This window comes from Python bivittatus, unplaced genomic scaffold (assembly GCF_059951505.1).
Source record: "Python bivittatus isolate LINGU-HERP-01145 unplaced genomic scaffold, Pbiv_v1 ctg000220_np1212, whole genome shotgun sequence".
Lineage (NCBI taxonomy): Eukaryota > Metazoa > Chordata > Lepidosauria > Squamata > Pythonidae > Python > Python bivittatus.
In genome coordinates, this window is record NW_028277048.1 from 39,898,417 (window position 1) to 39,916,559 (window position 18,143).

Genomic DNA, 18,143 nt, shown 5'->3' on the forward strand with positions numbered 1-18,143 from the left:
ACATCTTGTGTAATGAATGATGTCTTAGCTGATGGTTAAATAGGGCAGAAGAATCATTGCACACACTTGCTCCGTTTAATCAACAAATGGACAGCCTTGTGCTCCATTGTGAACAGGTGTGCCAAAGACTGACAAGCAAATGGGCTATTACTCAGTTAAAATTCTTTGCTTGGTGATCTTTATCCAAGCGTTTAGTTGCCCTTCTTCCAGATGTGCTGGCTGGGTCTGTGCTTTATGTCTCTTCCAACATTTTCTTTCTGCCTCTTTTCAGTCACTGCGAGCAAATAGATTTAATTGGTTGAGGTACAGTATGCATGATGGTGATTAACTCACTCATTGCTGGATTTCCCTTCACAGAGGCCTATCCAGCCTGGACAGTCATCCCTGTGACACAGGAATGTGAACAATGAAGCATCCAGCTTGTGGAGCAGGTGGGTGAGGCTGTGTTGCACATTTGCGCCCTCACTTTTTCCCCTTCCTTTGCACGCCGTTGTGTTATCACCACTGCATGACAAGAAGCTGTCTAATTAGGGCAAGGAGAGAAGGAGTTAAGCCACACAATCATGGGGTTGCCTTGCCGGTGGAAGGGAGCCCCTACCCTCCACACAAATCATCTGCTAATAGGTTTACTGGAGTGGCCAGGAGGTTGAGCTAAGCAGCTTTATGGTGGAGAACACCCAAGCAACGAGGACGTGCATATCGCACACGGAGGAAGCCTCCCCAGCTTGTCCACTAAATCTTTCTCAAACATAAAGGCCTCTGTGTAATCTGCTGAGAGGATAAAAGCTGCAGGGTGGCCGCTGGGCTGGTGACATCGTTTCATAAACGGCCGTGTGCTGGCATTTCTTTGAGCCTGCTAGTGCAGTGCTGGTGAACTGCACTAGCAGGGGGAGCAGAATCCGCAGGGGCAGCAGGGTGGGTGGGCCGAAGCTGCTGGAAAGGCTGTGCACTTGTGTGGCTGCCCTGGCATCTCCCTTCCAGGGCAGGGAGGACAGCCTGGCCTCCCCTGAGACTACTGAAAAAAATTATTGCAAGGTGGTATTTTCATAGGATGCCAGATATCTGGGCAATTCATAGGAGGAGTTAGTGCCCTGTGTTCTCGCTGACAGCCAACCCTGTTGAGAAAACTCCATGGAAAGAATGACGCCATGCTGTGACTCCCACAAGAAGCTGCCACTGCCCCAAAGGATCCCCTCATAGCTTCTGGGGAGCGGCCATGACATACGGAACAACCTTTTATGCTAGTGTGGTCAAAGTGGCCCTTCCAGTGCTATTATAGTATGAAACCTGGTCTCTCTACTTTTCATTGGGCCTGTATATCAACTATGGAGACCACACAGTCACCAGGCTTTGAGGTGTTCCTTGACATAATGATCCAGTAGACAAGGAGATTGCTCTCTTTGATCGCATCATCTTGGGGGAACAAGTAGTGGGAAAGTTGCTTATCCCTGGGATAAGATGTTAACCTGGACCTGGAAGCTCCAAGTTCAACTTCCCATTTGACCAGAGATCACTAATGACACTAGTCTATTTCCCAGCAAAAGGTTGCTGGGGGGATAAAATTAGGAATCCGCTTTGAGCTTGGTTGAAAAGGTGGAATATTAATGCAATAAATAGATCGTAACAATGTAGTACAATGCAATTTTCTCTAACTTGACTACTACAAGTCTATCCCAGCCAGTATACAGTAAACTAATGTTCTTCAGATGTCCTAGGTGTGTAGCTCAACACATCTAAAAGCATTAGTTTGTAGAAACAGGATATGATAACACAAGACACGTTTGGGCATCTAATTTCTTTATTTGGTCTTTGTCTCTGGCATAGCATGGAGATGAATCATTATAATCAGGTTCCAGAAAATCTTCAAAGGACACCAAGTAGCTAGACTCCATTTCAAAGAGGCAAGCTGCTCATACTGACAGTGGGGCTTTGGAAGGTCTGGAGGGACAGTAATTGGTGTGGAGATAAAATGTAAGGGCCAACTAAAATCATGATCGGAAGAAACCCATATCAGAGTGTTTTGCTTTATTGTGACCCTCAACTGAAGAAAGCACAGCCTATGGAGCTATAGATTGCCCCACCCCTCTTCTCCTACTTTTTCTTTTTTGCTTTTTGGGGGAAGACCCAAATGTATTTGAATGCAGACTCCCACAGATGAAATTCGTAGTTGTGAATGGGTAACTTGCTGCAACTGTTGAAAAACTGCCTACCACAGCTTTATTAATTATTGCTGTTGACCTATGTCAGTATTAACTGGATGCCCTTTTGGGGAGAGATGCATAAGACTGTGCCACCTGAAGATGGGGATCTTTCTGGGATTCACCATTATATATATTCACAAAACATATAATTTTTGCAAAGCCTTCGCATGTTTGAAAGCTAAAGGATGGAGAGAGAGTGAGAAGGGAGTAGGAAGCACAGCTGTAAAAACTGTGCCAAATATCCACACTGTCTCACAATTCACTGAGCAGCTGATGGGCTCCTTGTTGCTGTTGTCATCAGCCCCTCTTCCCTCTGTTGCAATCGACAGCGTGTGTGCTGACCTGTTCTTCTAGGAGAAAATCCTTCAGTTACACTCTCCCGTTAGCAAATGGCATGCTCTTAAGTGGCACGTAACATGTGATGCTCAGGACCTAATTTTCTCTTGGCCTCCTTACCTTGGCCTCAGCGCTTTGCTTGCACCAAAATAAAATGAAACAGCCCAAATGATCTCTTTGAAGTAGTACAAATACCCCTGCATCTTTTGGTACAAAATAACATGTACTCCATATATTCCTTACGCTTGGCTACAAGTCAGATTTAGGATGTAGGATGACTGTGTGAAAATGAGACCAGAGTGGCTGCTCCTTTCATAATTGTACAGCAGGCAGAATTTCAGCTTAACTTCTCATGCTGAAATTCTGTCTCCCAGCACAAACATTAAAGGTGAGGAGACTTTAGTGACTTTTGCATCTGACTAACCATATCAACAGCAGCAGCCAGGCGTTTTATGGAATCTAGAGGCTAGTGCAGGTGAATTAGGAAGTTGACAATCAGGATATTCTTCAATCCTAAGAGCAAAATCATCAGGTTACGGGTGAGACAAACCAAAGCCCTCCCCCACCCCCCTTTTGTGAGCTTTTATCTGCTTGTTTTGGGGAAGGGAGTGCAAGAACATTGTTTCACTTTCATTTTTCAGAAATACAAAAGAAACTCCCAGATAGCTTTCATGCACTTATTTATCTAAGAAATACACTAAACATTCCTATCCTGCCCCCTCCAGCACTGTCACTGTTACACCTCTTCACACCCAGAGGCCAAACAATAGGTAGAAAGAAAAGATGCAGCTCTTAGCCTCAAGAAAGATTACCCATCGTGGTATGGAGAAATGGAATCCCTTGGGTCCGTTGTTTGTTTACTTTATTCCAAATGCCTACATTTAATTACAATTCATATTAAGTGCTTGGATTTCTCTGGAAATATGGGAGGAGTGTCATATCTGAAAAAAGAATGAATGAATGAATGAATGAATGAATGAATGAATGAATGAATGAATGAATGATCGATCGATCACAGGGACCACATTCTGGACATTCCATTTTCTCAGTAGCCAAAAGGTTAGATTGTCTTTCCAGCCTTCTTAAGCAACTTTCTTTGAAAAAACACTCTACCATCTCTAGCTGCAGTTCCAGAATAATTTCTCTCGCCAGGCTCCCATGCATCAATGTGAAGCTCTCCCCTCCCCCACAATCATGTGACAATACTCTGCAGTGTGGATTGTTTGCCTCAGTGAAAGTATGCTATGAGAGTGACCAACAATCGTTTTAAATACTATTTTGACAGGTAGGATGAGCAAATCAATTTCTAGGTTGTCCCTGGATGGGCATAGGGGTTATGCAGGAAGCGTAGGAGGGCTCTTTCTGTTAACTCAAACAGGAATGCAAGAAAAATTCTATCTTAGTTGATCTCTTAATTCTTAATGCCATATTTAAAGTCCTAGGAAATTTAAGCACCCAGTTTCCCCTATATGGGGACAAATTTATTTTGAAGATAAAGGGCATTACATCTGTGTTGACTTTGGCTCTAAAGTTACTGCAATTCCAACCCTGGAGGCATCCAAGCATCACTTAGTACTTCAGGACTGAGATGTGGTCACAGTTCTTGGTATGTTTGATGGACTAATTGTATGGTCAACTCTTACACCTCCTGTCTTGTTGTTTTTAATAGAGAAGGATAAACAACTGGCTTCAAAATCCTCTTAGAGCAGGGGGCAGATCAACTTTTTAAAAAGGCTGCTCCTAAAAAACATCCCCCTAGAATAAGAAAAGGAAAATAACTACTGGTTACAAGACCATGTCCCTTTCCTGGGCAAGATGCTCAAGCAAGTTGTTGCTGATCAGTTCCAGACACTCTTTGATGGAACTAATTTTCTGGATCCATTTCAATTTAGTTTCAGGCATTGGTCATCCCATGGAATGACCTATTCTTGGAGTGTGACAAAGACAGTGCAGTCCTGTCCATTCTTTGGGCCAATGCATATTTCTAAATAAGCTAAGCTGGGATGTGAGAAATAGTGTATTGCAGTGGCTCCACTTACATCTAGATAGCCAGTTCCATCAGGTGGTGTTGGGGGATTACCATTTCACCCTGCAATAATTTTTAAATTCCTAAGGAATATTATCTGGAGATGTGGACTAAGTGGGCTTCAATATGGGGGTGATACCAAGCTGCATTTTTAATCTAATATGGCAAGGCAGTTGATGTTCTAAGTCTTTGTGTGAGTAAGGCAATAAATAGGCCCAAGCTAGATCAGTGTTTCTCAACCTTAGTGACTTTAAGCTGTGTGGACTTCAACTCCCAGAATTCTACAGCCAGCATGAAGTCCACACAGCTTAAGGTTGCTGAGGTTGAGAAACACTCATCTAGAGAAATGGAAGTACTGTTTGTGGCTGGATTACCTGTCCAGTTCATGTAAGGGTAAACAATGAATGACTTTCATGATGTCATGCTGAATTACAGTATCTCCATAGGTGAGGGACACTGAGTTTTGTAGTTCTGCAACATCTGGAGTTCTTCACCACTACCCTAAAGGATTAGGATCATGATTGGGGGATTCTCTTGAATCTATCACTGACACATAAGCACAGGTATTGGTTGGACTGCCTTGTATCAGCTTAGGCTAAGAAGGTTAAGAACAGACAGGACTGCACTCTCTTTGTCACACTCCAAGAATAGGTCGTTCCATGGGATGACCAATGCCTGAAACTAAATTGATCCAAGGTTCTTCTCCAGGATATTTAACAAATGAGTTGAAGCAAATAGACACAAGACACAGGGTCTTTTCTGTAGTGGCACATAGCCTTTGTAATGCCCTCTTGAGAAAGTTTTGCTTGGTACCAGCACTTTAGACTTTTCAGCACCACTTATTTGTTATTCCCTGCTACTGACGTGACTTTGAATTTATAATCTTTGCTACTAGTTTTACAACTCTCATTTATCCATCATGTTTTAAAGTTATCTGTAGGATACCTAGAACTCTTTGGCTATGGAGTAGTCTAAAAGTGTCATAAATAAAATGTAAAAAAATTTAAAACATACATGGCTAAGTGGAATTTAGATATTGTCCTGAACTACTTGTTGCATAGTCCATTCTAAGCTTTTACCATCCTTGTTACTGAAAAAAATATACCTATCACTAAAAACAAGATTCAAGCTATGAAAACCCACAATCAGGAATCCAAAATTCTCTTTGGTGTCCTAAGATTTCAGGGGTTAGGAGAAGCCCAAAGTCTTACCAGATGCAGGCCTGCTTTTCTAGGGGTGGGAGGTGGGGAGGTGTCCTGCCATGTTTAGAGGCATGGCAGAAGGCTGAGAGGGATTTGCTTGGATCCAGTGCTGCTTCTGCTCTTCCACACCCACCCCCTTCTTCACAGTCGAGACTTTCTGACATCAGAAAGCACCAGGTGTGCAGGCTGATCAGACAGGGGCAAGGAGAATCTGTTGTTAGATGCTGTCTTGTGAGAACAGAGGCTCATCTCCAATCTTGGAATGCGGAGCTAAATAATGCTATGGAAGGGCTACCAGATCTGGTCTGCTAAAAATCCAGATGGCCACTAGAGGCAAGCAAAGAGATATAGAAAAAAATTTATTTGCTGCCAGCTCATGGCTGTCTGGATTTTTGCAGCCCAGATCTGGTAGCACTAGTGATGAATTCTGGGTTGCTGGGCTGCAACCAAAATGTATTGTTGTCCTGTTGGTAAGATCCTTGGGAGAAAGTTGCATATCTGTAACTAATCTGAGAAACGATTAAGGGAAAAAAGAGCTGCAGCATGTTCACTGAATGGTCACAAGAAAGAAGTCTGCAACATTTAACGCAATGGGTCTCTTCTTATATTGCAGAAAAGCCAGTTAAATCCATATCAGTACAATACATGCTGCTAGATCTAATATTGTAAATGGTTGGATACATAAAGAAATATAGAAAGAAATATATATGTTCACCCACAGGCTCAGTGACTGGTTTAGCAAAATTCAGCCTCAATTTGTCATTTCTAACATTGGATCAGTAGTGCCTTGCCTCTAAGAGATATTTCAGAAATAAACAAAGATTATGTGGTAACTTTCCCTAGGCTAGCCTTTTCCCACTTCGTACCTTTCAGATGTGTTAGAGTACAGTTTCCATAATTTCCAGCCAGCATGGCCATTGACCATTCTAATTATGTATGGTTGTAGAAATTGTTGTCCAGTACAACTGAAAAACACCAGGTTAGGGAAAGCTGGCTTAAGCTAAGTCAATTAACTTGTAGACTTGGACCATGGAGATCTAGGGGTAAGTACTTGCTTGATCATAGTTGTTGCTGTGAGGATCTTCCCCACATGTATCACCTTGTGCTCTTAGGAAAAAGGATAGGATATAAGTGCAATAAAAATAATATATTAGCTAACTGAAAAAAAATCTGTCACTGCACATTGAATGGACCACATGGAGGTGTTCAGTTCAATTTCAGTTTCTGAAACCAAGCAAGCTTGGACTTGCATCTAATCAGTATTTGGTAACAAATGTCCTAGGAACTTCAGCTATGCCATTCTGAAATTCTGGCAAAGGAACAGAATAGAAACATAACAAATAATTAGAAGCTAAAATGGAGTGTAGACCTTCAGTAGCAGCTCCTGAAACTATGAGCTGAGTTCACTCTCATGCTACATCTCAGTTTGGTTAATCTGTTTCTTAATTAAACCACATGTGCCTATTTTTATTATTTTTATGTGATTATACATATGATTGCAAGTTATATATAAAAAACTAGAATAAGTTGATGAATTTGTGTATCATGCTGCAGTGTTTACTAATGACTGGAAAATAGATGGAGAAATGTTCAGATACGCAGATGCTGTTAGAAAGATAGTGGATGGGTGTGATTTGTTGCAAGGGTGTGAGTAGTAAAACAGGAAGAGATTGGGTGGGTCAAGAATGAATGGGCACTGAATGAATATGAACAGAAGTACAGTGAAATAACTTAGTCATACAGAAAGAATGAATGAAAATCAAATCCCAAAACAAATATATGAAAGAAGATGAATAGGTTGGGAAGAAAGGGAAAACCAAGAAAGTCTGGTTAGATGGAGTTGATGAGATCCTCCAAAAGAGAGAGGTTAGCAATAAATTTAAAGAACAACAGGCAGAGTCTAAAGCCATGATGGGGAATTCTGGGAGATGAAGTCCACAGATCTTAAAGTTGCCAAGTCTGAGAAACACTAATCTAAAGCAGAGATGGAGGTAGTGGAAGCAAGGATGGTTTGCAGAGACAGAAAGATATGCAGGGATATGGTGTATGGTGTTAGCTGTAATTCCTTTTCTGTTAGCTCTTGGCTTTATTTCTTTAGCTTACTATAGCTTGTTTCTTTTCTGAAAGACAGTAGCATGATGCACCTATGTATGTATGCTTGTATGCCAACGTTAGACATACACGTTACACATTAGAGTAAGCCATAAGCCATGATTTACAAATGACAGTGCTGGGTTTGGACAACATGACAACCCAAAAGCTATTTAAAAATAGAGGTGATAAACCCTTTTTGGAGCTGGGAGGCAGGGTGGCTGCGTGCCACATGCAGGGCAGAGAGGAAAGAGAACAATGAGCAGGTGGAATGTTTTTTAAAGAAAGGCGAAAAAGCTTGGAAATGAAAATCAATGGGATGCCAGAAAGTAAGAGCCACACAAAGAATCCCTGCTCTGTGTTGCCAAGGCAAACCTGTCAATAGAGTATTGAACAAGCACTTCAGACTTGCAATTATTGTTTCCTTCGAAACACAACTTGCTCCTTCACCTCCCAGATCAAACTCAGCACTTGATGGCTGCAAAGATTTCAGGTGAAAGGACGTTGCTTCAAAGGGAGGCGAAACCAGATCCCTGCAAGAAAAACTGAAATGGTGCCTTTGTGAAGGAGCTGACCAGCCGCTGATGGATGGAGACCAACTTGTACGAGGGAGTTGTGGAATACCTGAAAGGCTGGCATATTTGCTATAGCATATCTCTTCTTGTCGACTAGGATGATCCAGCAGAACCCAGCCCGTGCAAGAATGTGTCTAAATAGATACAGAGGAAATACATGTAAACTGTGAGGCCAAATAGCTATGAAATACAAAACGTGCAATTTGTGACAATTCAGTATAGAGCTTAAGGTAGGTAACTCCTATATTTAAATATTTAATGATTGTTTGGTCCCACTGTGGATCCCCTCCTGCTATCTTATCAACTAATTTATCAAGTTATTAATCATCCCACAAGGAAACCTCTTATCCCCCAAAGCTTATGCCACAATAAATCTCTTTAGTGTTAAGGTGCCACAGGTCTCGGGGCTGCATAGGAAGACAAATGGAATACTCTGGCAGAACAGCCATCTGCGGTTATTGTTGGCAATTGTTCAACCGTCTGAGGAGACAACTACAAAAGCAAAGCGACAGCATTTGAAGACATGTCTGTACCTGGTCTTCCGGAATGAGCAATCCAAATGAGGTGCCCACTTCAGACAGAACATGCGTAATAAGCTCAAAACTCGAAAAGCTGCCGTGCTGTTGTGTAACATTGCAAAGATGCTATCAGAGAAAACCACCTCACCTCACCTCACCTCACCTGCTCCTGATCTGGATGAGGGTTGGGGAACCCATGAATAATACTGGGTCACCCCACAAGCCCTGCAGCCCTGGGACACATCCCACCTTGTTTAATTGCCTGTCCACAGTCAGGAGGAGGGAGGTACAGTACTTGTGGGCTAGGTGTAAGCCATTCGGTCCATGTGGACTGAAGAAGCAAGGCTGAGAGTTTGCAGTTACTGCCCTTGTTTCTTTAGAGATGATTTCCCACAATGTCTAGACAGAATAGCAAGCCAGACATGTGGGAAGTTCACCTGCAGACCTGCCCTAACGATTGTATTGATTAAGACTTGAGCTTTTGCAAGCCTCTTCCCCTGGATACAGAAAACAGATGGAGAAATACATGGCCAAGGAGGGTTGAGGAAGACAAGCACACAAAGCAAAGTGGGAGCCAAAGGTATGGAAAACAAAGGTCATCTTTTGATATCTGGAGTGTAAAAGGTCAGATGATTTCCCTTAGCCATCAATATCCACAGGATCTTGCCAGCAGCCAGCAAGATAATCCAACCCATTACAATCCTTGCTGTTTCAGGTTTTCTCCATACATTTCGATAGCCATCATTTCTATGCATGACAACCAATTAATAACATTGGTGAAGTAAAGGTAGAGTTACTGCCAGGAGAGAAGACCCCCCTCTGGCGATGGTGGTGTCAGGATTACCAAGAACTCAACGGCTCCTGCATTTGTTAGACTTGTGCAAAAAGAGAATGCTGGCAATGGCCTCTTGCAAGAGAAGCTGCAACGGTCTTCCACACGTTGATGTCCTCCAGCAGAGTTACTACAATTCCCAGTAACTGATCAAGAAGCCGTAGTGATGGGAACTGTAGTCTAGCCCTCAGAGGCCACTAGGTGAGGAAATGCTCAACCACATCTTCATTTTGTTTTTCATGAGGTGCAGTAGTTTTATCTCTTTTGCTCTAGCCCCTGTTCCAAAGACAGTGGGAGTGACATACACAAATGCCATGCTTACCGTTCAAGAAGACAAATAAGGAAAATAAACCAGTGGCTCCTCAGCTATAAGGAAAGAACTTGAGCCACTAGCTCATAATCTCATCCTTGTTTCCAATTTTGCTGAAAACACTACTCAGAAGTGCAATGAAATTTTATTCTCTGAAAAAGCAAAATCTAAGGAGGTCACAGCCTCTTCATGGGCCAGAAGACAGTCCAGACATACATTGCAGAGCACTAGTGTGGTGCTTTTAGAAGAAGGGCTTGAGGGTGGGAAACTGGAGTTCAGATCTCTAAATCCATCGAACAGATTTATTAACACTGGAAAGATGCATACAGTGAGAGCTATTAAGATCTCTTTTGTCTATGGGTAGAGGGTAATTGAATAACTAAGAGTTCTTTATAAAAGTGTTGTATAAAGAAACATGTTTGCATGTATATGCTGCAAACATGAGTGAAATAATAAACATTAATAGCATTTGTTGGCTGCTTGCCAAAATTTCTAATGAACAATGAAATAATGCCAATAGGTAAGATGATAGAATAGAAGGGCTATAAGGAACTTCTGAAATCATCTAGTCCAAATTCCTGCCTCATGCAGGAATCTGCTATATCACAGCATCTGACAGATGGCCACCCAGCATCAGGCAGCAAAGGAGGGTCCCCTAGCTCTTGAGGTAGTCTGTTCGATTGTTGAATACTTCTTACCATTAGGAGTTTTTTCTTCATGTCTAACCATAACCTACTTCCTTGTAGTTAAAACTCATTGTTTCTGGTTCTGTCTTCTGGAACAACTCTGAACAGTTGTCCTTTCCACTTGATGGTTCTTCAGGTACTCGAAGGTAGCTATTATGTCTCTCCACAGTTGTTGTTTTTTTCTCAACACCTTCCATCATTCCTCACATGAGCTTTTCCTTCCAACACTGACCCTTAACCTCTTGGTTAGTCTCCTCTGGACACACTCCAATTTCTTAGTGTCCTTCCTAAAATATAGTGCCTCGAATTGGATGTGGTATTTTAGGTCCAGCTTGACCAATGCAGAATAGAGAGGAACAATGATTTATCTGGCACTATATTAAATGGAGCCTAGGAATGCATTTGCTTTTTTGCAGCTGAATACACTGTTGGCTCATGTTCATGTGATCCACTAAGAGGGCCAGATCTGTGGTGCAAGTACAATGCCCTATATGGTGTCCCCATCCCCATTCAATACTCAAGCCTTTGAATTTTCCTACCAGAGTATAGGACTCTGTGTTTGTCTCAGTCGAAATTCTTCTTACTGGCTTCTGCCAGTTGTTCCAGGTTGTCCATTGGAGCTGGACCGCTCATAAATTCAAACTAATGATAATAATAGTCAAGACCCTCCTGAATCCAGATACTGTGCTCTAAGTTGTTTGCTATTCCCCCCATCTTTGTGTCATCTACCCCTTATTCAAGCCATTTATATGTTGAACAGTGTAGGTTCTAGAACAGACCCGGCAGTGCATCGCTCAACGCTTCCTTCCAGCCTGATGTGCAGCCATTGATGTATGCTTGTTGGGTGTTTTTATTGATTGATTGCTTCCTTGCTTGCTTGCTTGTTGGGTATGATGATTCAAACAACTCAGTGTTCATCTAATGGTAGCATAATCCAGCCCACGTTTTGCTATTTTCTCAACTAAAATCTCTTGAGAGATTTTGATGAAAGCTTTGCTGAAGCCAAGGTTCATATGTTGACTGCATTCCTGTGGTCAGCTGAAGTGGTTACACTATCAAAAAAGAAGAACTGGTTAGTTTGACATGATTTGTTCTGTATGCAGCTAGAAAACCATTACTGTACTCTGATCTCAGTCAGCACTGTGGACCACTACAGGTCTTAAGGAAATGGGTAAAAAGCTCTTCTCTCCTATATAAATGTATGGCATTGTCAATCAATGTGAGCCCCTCCCCCCCCTTCTTTTTTGATGAGGGGAAAAAGTGAAATCCTATGCATACTTCCCTGAGGGAAAATTTCATTGAATTTAAGCTCTACTGAATTCAAAGAAATTTTCACTCCGCGAAGTTTGTTTAGGGTTTCACTTTTTCCCCTTATCAAAAAAAAAAGAAAAAGAAATAAAAAACAAAAACAAACTCACACTGATTGACAATGCCGCCTCAGAATAGAGATATACTGGATTGCATGTAACTGTGCTATTTGCAAGTAACAAAAAACATGAAAACACAAAGAATACATGTTGTTCTCTGAAAAAAACACACCCTGGACTGCCCAGCATTGTTTTCTGATTATATAATTCTACACATGCTTACTCAAAAATAGGTTCTAGCGTATCTGTGAGGACCTACTCCTTTGTAAGCACACGTAGGATTGTAGCTGATTTATGAGGCAATAGTCAGGTGTCTGCCCATGAATCTTAAAGCAAGAAAGATTTAGAAGGCTCTTGCTTAAAACAACATAATATTTATGCATTAAATACTTTTATATGATGGGTTGCATTGTGTTCTGCTTTATTTATAATTCCTCTGTATCATGCCTTTCTTATTTACATAAAGGTATTTGTGTTAACTCTTAATTAGGAAGAGTAATAAAAACATTGTCTAGTGAATGTGGCTTTCCTGTGGTTTCTTGTAGAATGACATATTTTTGAGGGGGAGGTACCACAAAGCAAAAGTTCACGAAACTCTCAGGTACAAGGAAGCCAACGACCCTTTGTAAGCCTGATTATAATCATTACAGTCCTGTCAAATCAAATGCAATCAGTCTGGGGAAAGAAGCCCGATGAAATTCCTGCCAAAATCCATATGTCATATTGGCTTTTTAGCAATTTGGACTCTGTATGGAATGGAATGATTCTAATACTGAATGCTGGGTTCAGAGATGTACCATCTGCTTTTAGACCTGACTAGTGGTCTCCTGTATTTTTACCTGAGAAGGGATTATTTTCTCCTGAAGCACAAAGAACCCAAGTATATTAATTTGTGCATGTAAAATAATATAAAGACAACTCAGTGACTAACTGGCCACTTTCATGCGCATTCCCACCCTAGAGGAAATACTGAGTTTTGTGAGATGCAGTCATTAATTTAAAGTTCAGAGGACTAAGATGGATCCTGCAGAAAGGCCCTAATGTGCAATCCCTCCCCGCCTGTACATGCACGCACACACATGCAAATATACCATTGTCTGTGCACCTAGATCCAATGGTTTTAGGGTGTATGCTAAATGTATGTGCATGTATATTTTCCTAGTTTCTAAACCCATGTGTCATATAGAAACTTAAGAAATTCTCTTGTGTTGGAAGGAGTTTAACAAATTCTTAGAGCAAACATATTGGTACAAAAATTAGCATTGCTTAAAGAGAGCACGGATCCTTTTATTTTAAGAAACCAGCCCTGCCATATCCTGTGTGTCCTCTATATCAGCCACTGTTCACAATGGATAATAATTCTTACATTAAGCCCCTTCAGGTCCTCTGGGAAATCAAAATTCTAATATCAGTTTGGTTTTTATTGGTTCAGCTCTGTGACAGTGCAGAGGCAGGGTCTTTGTTCTGCTTAAAGTATGAGATGTCTACAAATGATGATCTCCAGCAAGTCCTTCCAACTGCAAGCTAAGCTAAGATCACTGTTCTTGTTTCACTCTCATTCAAAAGGGTTGCCCCGTCTAATACAGAAAAACCATTCAGTGGCAGTTCTTTCTTTTCTACTCAAGTCTTTTTCATCCACTTCACTTGGTGATTTATTAACAGCTGCACACACACACACACACACACACATTTCAATTAGATTTTTTTGTCTGACAGCATCAAGGTTGTTGGGTGGGGGTGATTTTTTTTTTAAATATTATTTTACAACATATCACCTTCCACAGAACCTAATGAATTTCCCTGCATTACCTTGAATGGGATCTGACCCACCCCAAGATATCTTGTGCCTCGGGCAAAGAATCCAAATGATGCTTTGCGACCATGCCCATCTGATCCAACACAAACCCAGGAGCACACACATATCTGTAGGTTGCTCATGCTATGACAAAGTAGACCATGAAATTAATATATAATGCTTTCCTCCTCCATTGCCTTAATTCATTAAACATCAGTTTTATGACATTAAGCCACTGCGTTATAGAATGGTTTCTATATGTAGGTGTATGTGAAAGAATGTTCTGTCCTTCAAGTCAGTCTTGACTCCTAGTGACTACACGGCCATTGTAGTCCACACAGTTTTCTTGGCAGCATTTTCAGAAGTGGTTTGCCATGGCCTTCTTCCTAGGACCAAGAAGAATTGACTGGTCCAGAGTTACCCAGTTGGCTTCAATATCTACAATAGAACTCACAGGCCCCTAGCTTCTAATCCAGTACCTTATTCAAACACACATATATGGCTTTTCCTCTCTGCTGAAATGAAGTGTTATCTGCCCATTCTTGAGTTAGCAAAAACTATGCCAATATAAAATTTGCTGTCTCCATTCTCAATTCCTATCCTACCTTTGTTTCCTCTGTTTCTCTAATAAAGTTCTTTATACAAGGCTACCCTTGAAGATGGCCTAGAAGCTTCATAGAATATAGTATTTTTCTAAGCACAGGTCAAATTACTGCTATTGGGCTTTAGCATACATAAATTGTCTAGACCCAAAATACTTAAGGGAGCATCCATATAAATACTCTGAAATATTCAGGTCTTTTTACCAGGCTCTGCTCTATCAGTTGAGATTGACAAAAGCTTTTCTATTGTGTTCCTCACCACAGGATTTTATTGCATTAAGAATATTATTTGTGATAGTCAAGATATTGCAATTTTCTAAGGATTCTAAAAGTGATTGTTGAAGAAAGAACATAGCCTAAGAGACCAGGGATCCATTTAGTTCAATCTGTCAATGCAAATTTACAGTCTCTCTCCAGGGTTTCAGGTAATTGTTGGTTTGGGAGTTTTGTTTTATTTTTCCCAAGTCTTCCTGGAGGTGCTGGGTTTAAACCTGGGATCTTCTGCAGTTGTCCTGCCACTAAGTTATCTCACCACTACAGTCTTAGTTCTTGTTGCTGTCATCTACTGTAATTCATGCTAATGATTTTGTTCTTAAACACACTGCTTTAACTCATGTTCATTTGTCCTTGAATTTTCATTCTTTTGATTCCTATTTTAATGTATTAATTTAAATTGAAAACATGCCTCCACTTAGATACATGCACACACATAACTTGGCAATGTTTTATTCCGTTCCCCTTCTCCCTTTTCAAAAGCATACCACAATTACATGTAGGGCTAAGCAACTCTACTCTTCAGTCAATGAAAAATGGGGGAGTGAGGATGAAGAGATGGCTTGTTGCAATGCCTGCCCATTTCCTTTAGTTGTTTCACCAGTGTCTTCCACTGATAGGATTGCATTTTTAATGGCCAAAGGAAACATAGGCTTTTTTTTTTTTAATGGATACTAATAGCCTTCAGTCTTCTCCAACCATTTGGAGAACCCATTGCTTTGTGCGATGATGTATCTGCTAATTGACTCAAGGCAGGACATGGTAGATGAAGCACAACTCTGCTGCTCTTATCTTTTCATCATTTCTCTGTTTCCGCAAGTTTCATGCAATGCCTTCACGCTTGTCAGTATCAATGGATAGCTTCTTCCATATATCCCTCCCCTGGTAATTCTAGGCCTGCCACTATCATTGTCTTTGTTGCAGGAAGAAGATATTTAAAAGATGCCAACTAGTGAAAGATGGTATATCTTCAACACTCATTAACATTTGATTGTAATAAATGTAACTAAGAGGGTAAGAAGGTCCAAAATATATATTTTTAAAAATAATATGAATTGCAAACATTTATATACATATTGTAGTCTTATCTTATTACTGGTCATGGATACATCATCTAGAGAAACTTATGCAATAATACATTTGCCACAAGACTCACTGTAGTTGTTGCTGCCACAACAGAGTAACAAGGGGTACCTCTTTGGAACTTTTAAAAATAACGCAACTAGTTGCAAGTTTATTGTATTTGCTCCAGTTAATTGTTCTAGGGTTTTTTCTGTGGGAGGGGGAAAATTGTTTGCTTCGCTTGTTTTGATGCGGCACAAAACACAGACAAAAGCCAACCTAGCAATTGCTCTGTATAATTACAAGTGCTTTCTAGTATCAGCAAGTAATCATCATTCCAGAGCCCAAGTTTAGAGAAGCAGCAGCACATTTCTGTGACCATCTGATCCATCCGTACTACTTCTTGTAAGCTTATGGGATTTTTGCCACAAGGTGTAGGAATGGACCTCAGCTTCCCAATGGCTTTAAAAGAAAATGGAGAAAGCAAATCATAACTACTAAGTATGATACACATACCAGACCTCCAGCATTGAAGGTAATGTGTCTTTGAGTATCAGTTGCTGGGAAACATGACCTGGAGTGAGCTATTGTTTGTGGGCTTCCCCAAGGCAGCTGGTTGGCTACAACGCTGGCCTTATTTTCTCCACGCCCAGCACTTTATGCCAGTCCCTCCCATTCTGGAAAATAACTTTTTTCTGCTTAAGCAGACAAGATCCTCCCACATAACACCTCATCACTCTTTTTGAGGTGCTAAGTCAGGTGACCTGTTATAGGGAGTGACTAGAGGGATATCTGAGGAGATAGCCTCCCTTTCTTTAGGTAATTAGCTAGCATGGGCAACCACGAGCAGGGGCAGGGTGACAATATATGGATGATGACATCACACAAATGCTACAATTTATGTACTTGTATCAAACATGACACAAATCATTATGGCATTTGATGACATCATCACACACCTGTAGCCATTCTGACATCACTGGGATTTGTTACAGACACTGTGGGTGGCCAGTGGGATTTAGCTGCCATATCACTAACCAGACATTAAGAAAACTCTGGGTTGAATATATTGATATCCAAGCCATGAGGAAGATAGGTTTGGGAGGTGAGGCTCTATGAACACTGGATAGAGGCTGCAGTCCAGGAAACCCAATGTATGGGGTCAGTACTTATTGAATCAGCAGGTGTTGGATGACCCATTAAACCACTAAACAAAGAGCCTTAGAGCTGGTTCAGCCCTGCATCTGTACGTCTAATCATCATACAAACATTCCTGAATGCGTGAATGGCCTCCACAGAAGCCCCTTGCATTTGAGATGAAGGAGCCAGGAGGCTGGAAAAACCCAACTACACTTTTGAACAAGCGTGCCTTTTCGCCAATGCACACGTCATCCCTTAACCCTGCAGTCAGAGAGCGACCTTGCAAACGTGAACTTCCCCATTCCAGTCCTCCCCATTCCAATCCCCTGAATTAGATGGCGGGGAAATGCCCTCCTATCTCCATAGCGGCCTTATCTGTTCTAGCAGAAGTCACCAAGGCTGCTTTCGGCTAGCGAGGCCCGGCGGCTTCTCGCGTGTTTCCTCAAGAACTACCCGCGGCCTTTTCTCCCGTCTACAGTCCTGCCTTGGGCTCCGGGCCGGGGAAAGGATTGGCAGCATTTCCTCGCCGCTCAGCCAGCCCGCTGTTCGGCCACTCGCTGGCCCAGTGGGCGGCTGCCGAGACCGGGACTGCAGGGAGCGATCAGCGCTGGCTTCCCTCCTCTCACGAGCGACACACGTGGCAGCCGACTCCGGCCCTATTTGCATGCGGGAAGCTTAACCCGTTCGGCTCCCGCAGACCGGGGAGCCCGCGGCGGGAGAAGAGCGAGCGCGAGCGCCGTTTCGTGCCTCTCTGGGAACTGTTGGCGGGGATCCTGGGATTCTGGGGCCGAAGGGAAAGCCTGGGAAGCTTCGAGACCGGGGACTCAGCCTTGCGTCCTACGCTGAGTCTGAGGAATTCTTCCAAAAGCAAACGCCCGCCCAGTTCAGGTACAGTAGTCCCGTTGGAGGGGGCGAACTTTTTGCGGATTACATTAAATCCAACTGTCGTTTTAAGCATTGTTTTTATCTTTCCTCTCCAGGCTGTTGTAGATCAGCTGTCCGAGCCGGTCCTGGTGGAAAGGGGGTTCAGACGAATTGTTGTGACGATGGTTCATCGCCATTAATTCCTCACCAGCTGGCCAATTCCGTTTGACCTGCGAGCGACCAGCGACGTATTCCGAAGAAAT